Raw genomic sequence first — 4948 nt, forward strand, 5'->3', positions numbered from 1 at the left:
TCTGAGATACAGTTTCGAACAAACTATGCAGTTTGCAGTTTGCTGAGGCATTTATAAACCAACTCCCATTAGTTGTTGGTTGAAGGCTGCTTCTAGTAATTTTTTTTTTTTTTGCAGCAGGGATCGAACTCGGGTCCTTCCACTTGCGAGGCAGGCGGCGGAAACACTGAGCTAAATCCCCGGCCCCTGCTTCTAGTTAATATTAATTCTTCAGAACTTCTGGCCTACTGGGTGCACAGGAAAGGTAGGCTCTGAGGGCCAAAGAAAGCCCTCACACAAAGAAATACGGAAATTGAGCAACTGGAAGGCAGATGGACGTGGACAGAAATGGAGAAGCCATGACCAGTGTGTACAATGTCTACTGTAAGATATAACCATACAGGACCATGTATTGTTCCCTGACTGGGTATGGTGTCTTGATCCAGGCCTCCTTTGTTGTTTCTTATTTGCTATGTAACAAGCTTTAGTGGCTTAGAACAATTAATATTTCATTTAGCTCCCAATTCTGTAAGTTAACCAGGTGACTCCTCTATTCTGCACTGCCTCAGCTGATCTTTGCTCAGCTCTCTCACGCACCCATAGTTAGCTGGGAGATCAGCTGGAAGCTCAGTGATGCAGGACAGCCTCACTCACATGTCTGGTGGTTGGGCAGCTGTTAGCTGGGGCACCTTCGCTCTCTTCCCTGTAGTCTCATTCTCCAGCAGGCTAGCCTGCGCTTGTCTTGCAGTGGCTTCAGGGTTCTGAGCACAGCAAGAGAGCAAACTCCAATGTGCAAGTGTTTTTCAAGCCTCTGCTTGTGTTCTTTTTGTTCATTTCCTATAGTCAGAATTTGGCTGCAAATTCTTCCACTCCTTATATCCATACCCTTGGACTGTGACCTTAGAACTCTTCCCGTTAAGAGGAAGAATTGTTCTCTACCCCTTCCACCCAGAGTGGCCTTGTGATATACTTTGGCCAAGGAGATAGTAACAAATACGATGCAAGCAGAAACTTGAAAAGTATCTGCATTTAAGGGCTCATACTTTTGATGTTCTTCAAAATCTAAACTTGCTTGTAAACAAACCTGTGTTAGCCTTCTGGAGGATAAGCAATACATGGCCCTGTTATCACCATCACCTCAAGTGACAGCTAGGTCATCTAGGACCACCCAACCTCCAGCCAGCCCACTAGCTGAATTCAGATCCATAAGTGAACCCAGCTGGGCTGGCAGAATCATGAGTGTAATGAATGCTGGTTGTTTTGAGCCATCAAGTTTTGAGACATGCAAAAGCTAACAGATACATGAGGTAAAGAAGTTAGATTAAGTGATAAAGTAAAGCCTCACTATGAAGGAATTATTTAATCTGAGACTCTAAAAACGTCAGGGAGACATCAATAATAAGAGGGGCAGGGCATTCAAGGCATAGAGAACAAGTACAATAGTCATGAGATAGGAAAAGGCTTAGTGTTTTGGGAGAATTGAAAGAAAATAAAGAAATTCTGCTAAGACTGAGGAAGACAGAGAACAAAGAGAAAGATTGAGGGTTGCCAGGCAAATCTATTCGTACTCTGACTCATAAAAGGAATGGAGTTGAAAAATCTGTTCCTCATTAGTATCCTTCATTAATAGTCTTATTCAAAAATACATTCTGAATATATAGGCAGCATTTCATTATATATGTCATTAATAGAGGAGATATTTTTAAGAAATTATTCATATTCTTTATACAGGTTTTTCATGCTCTTCACTTTCCCTTTTCTGTTCTCTCTAGGCTCAGCTGAAGAAGGAAGGAGCTGGGGCAAGACAAAGTTAATATGCCTTAAAGTGAAGACAAAATGAAAAGCCATGAACTGAGCAAAAGCAAGACTGTGGTATGAATTGGCCATTCAGCAGATGGGCCCCTTTACATACTGGATTCTTGAAAATTGGTTCCCAGCTTTGAAACCCTGAAAAATTCTAATTCTGCCCTCTCTGAATCATAGCCTTCTCAGAAGATAGATGGCGTAAAGTCTAAGTCCATCCTACTCTAGTGAAGAGGTTTCCTGGGAACAAGAAGTTGTGTGAGTATATGAGTAAGCAGCAATTAATTAATCTCAGATGCCTGTGCTTGCTTCGGCAGCACATATAATAATAATCTCAGATGCCTGAAAATATTAAAATAGAAAAAGATCAAGGGGCTTTGGAACTTGAGGAAGGAGACAACAAGAGAGGAATATTTTCACCTGGTCTTCTTGAATTGCACCAGATTGTAGCGCAGTAATAAACTAGTCCCCTAATTTCAAAGTCTAATGCTTGGGCACAAGTGTGTCATGACTGAAGAATGGGCATGGAAATGGGGCAGAATTGAGGCTCTCATCTCAAGGATGAAGTAAATTCACCAGGCAAATCCCCCAATAGCCTTGTTGAATTTTGTTTTCTTAAATAAAGGAAGAAAACTACACCATGCCTGGCACGAAAGCAGACTTCCAGAAAAAAGGGTGTGTGGGGGGGCAAATGTGGAAAGAAAAATGAAAAAAATATGTGATGCCTCAGCATAAATGGTAAAATAAGTCTCTTTGACTGGCTTATTGGCCTGGAAAAGGCACCAGTCAGGAGATCAGGGGTCTAGATGTGCTTCTGCTGGTAACTAACTGTAACAGGGAGAAAGTCACATGATTTTCCTGTGCCACCATTTCCTTTTATAAAGATATGCTTGGCTCCAATATCGCAAACATTTAGCACATGTGCCACTGTCACCCCTGTCCAGGCCAGTGAAAGATATCAATAATCACTCATAACAATCCTCGCTGTAACATCCAGACGTGGCCTCAGAATCTGTCTCCAAAAGGCACCTGCTATAACCAATGGCAAATGAACACTGTAGGCTCTCAAAATTAAACGCTTCTACTTTTTGGGACTAGAACACTGGCTTCTGCCCTGTGGACAGCAGACTTCTGAGAGATTGAGGTTACTAGAATCATGTGCTCACTAAGCTTTGTTTGTAGGATCAACAAAGTGCTATCTTATCTGGGTCCTCATTCTCAAGAAACACTGGGAATATCTGGCTAGAGGAATTCAAATTCCTCTACTGCTCTGGTGTTTTCCAGTTCTAGGCTGAATTTCTCTATCCTCTACTCACTTCCCTTCTGCCTCCTTCCTCCTACCTGAAATCTTCCAGTGCTAACACAGACTCTGATCGGAAAGAAATTTCCCCGCCTTCTGTGAAAAAGAAAAGAACCAGGCGGCAAAGGACATGAAATGAGGCACAGTAATCATGATTGCTTTGTCCTTGGGATGATCCCTAACAAATTGAGGGTCATCTGCCAAAACTCGCTCTAGGATTCATCCTCATATTTCAAGTCAGAAGGCCGGAATCTTTCTTTGCAAACCATTCTTAGACTTTCTTAAATGTAGTCCTAGATATAGTTCTAGATCAAAATTTGGGTTTTCCTTCTCCATCTTAGGCAACCTAAGCTTAGTTTACATCCTAAAACCCAAGGTGGTTTTGGAGTAGGAGCATTGGCACCATTACTAGTTGAATTCAGTAGTTTTCTTCATCTCTGTGGGCCTTGGTTCACGTATCTATAAAGTGAGGTAATTATGATGATTAAATACAATAATGTATGTAAACTGCTCTAGTACAGAGCCTGCCACATAGCAAATATTACATAAATGATAATAGTAATGACAATAAATAAGTCTATTGGAAACTTACTATGATGTCAAGACTCTGTTAATCATTTTTCAGACAACTGGTTTAACTAACTATATTTCTTTTTTGTGATAGATTGTAGAAACAGTCACAATTCTTTGCTGCTACTATATCTCCATTCCTTGATTTTTGGTATTGGCCAACAAGCTACCTTATGTGAGTTCTGAGCCTAGGCCTCAACAGGCCTTAAAGACTTCCGCTCTTACTCTTGGGATCCTGCCTAGCTGCCATGCAAACAAGCCTGGGCTGGCTACTGGACAGTGAGATAAAAATGGAGTAAAGACACTTTCCAAGCTAAGACTGTCCTAGACCAAGAAATCCCCAGCTGATATGGCAGTTATCACATGTGCAGGAGTAAGCTCAGCTGAGACCAGATAAGCAGACTTGACTTAGCCTAACTGCCTATCTGATTTCAGCCCAAAGTGCTGCCCCACAGAACTGTGAGCTGAATAAGAGCAATTGTTTAAATTGGTAAGTTTTGTGGTGTCTTGTAATGAAACAATAAACAACACACATTTTTTTCTTGAGTATATAGCTAAACTTCATTTCTCATAATCTCTTGCCTTTACAGTAGCCATGTGACTAGTCCTCTGCAGTGAAATGTGAGTGGAGGGTGGCATATGTTGCCTCCATGCCAATGTGGCTCAGGAGCTGGTGTGCTTTCTCACTTACTCTTCCTCGGTCTGCCATCTAAATGCACAGGTTCTAGAAGGCAGCTCTACAATGAGGGAAAAAATTTGGGGCCCTGGAGCACCATGTGGAGGAGAGCCACTCACCAAATAAAAACATCCATTTGGACTTTATGTAATAAACTTCAGTTGTGGTAAGCCACTGAGGTTTGAGGATGAGTCTGTTAATGGTAGCTGGCACTACTTTAACTGGCACACAGGGATTACATAATTGGATTCTCCCCAGCTACAGTTAAGGAAAAAAGGAAAGGGATAATGGACAGTAACAGGGGTAAGTATCTACTTAGATATAAATGAATATCAAGGACAGATGAGTAATGATATATTTGGTGACTATTTTGTCAACATCTAGATTGGTGTTTCTTCACTTTAGCTTATATGAAATCATCCAGAAAAGCTATTTAAAATGTACACTCTAGGGCTCATCCTCAGAGATTTTAACCTGAAAGTTCAAGTAGAGATCCAGGACTCTGCATTTTTAGCAAACTCACTGAGAAATTCTAATGCAGAGGATTCTTTGAGAAAATTCAGTCTGTAGCAAAATGCAGCATTTCCACCAAACTTTGTAGATATGATTCCACAGCTCAT

This window comes from Heterocephalus glaber, unplaced genomic scaffold (assembly GCF_053883595.1).
Source record: "Heterocephalus glaber isolate CG9 unplaced genomic scaffold, H.glaber_assembly_v1.0 deba00001594, whole genome shotgun sequence".
Lineage (NCBI taxonomy): Eukaryota > Metazoa > Chordata > Mammalia > Rodentia > Bathyergidae > Heterocephalus > Heterocephalus glaber.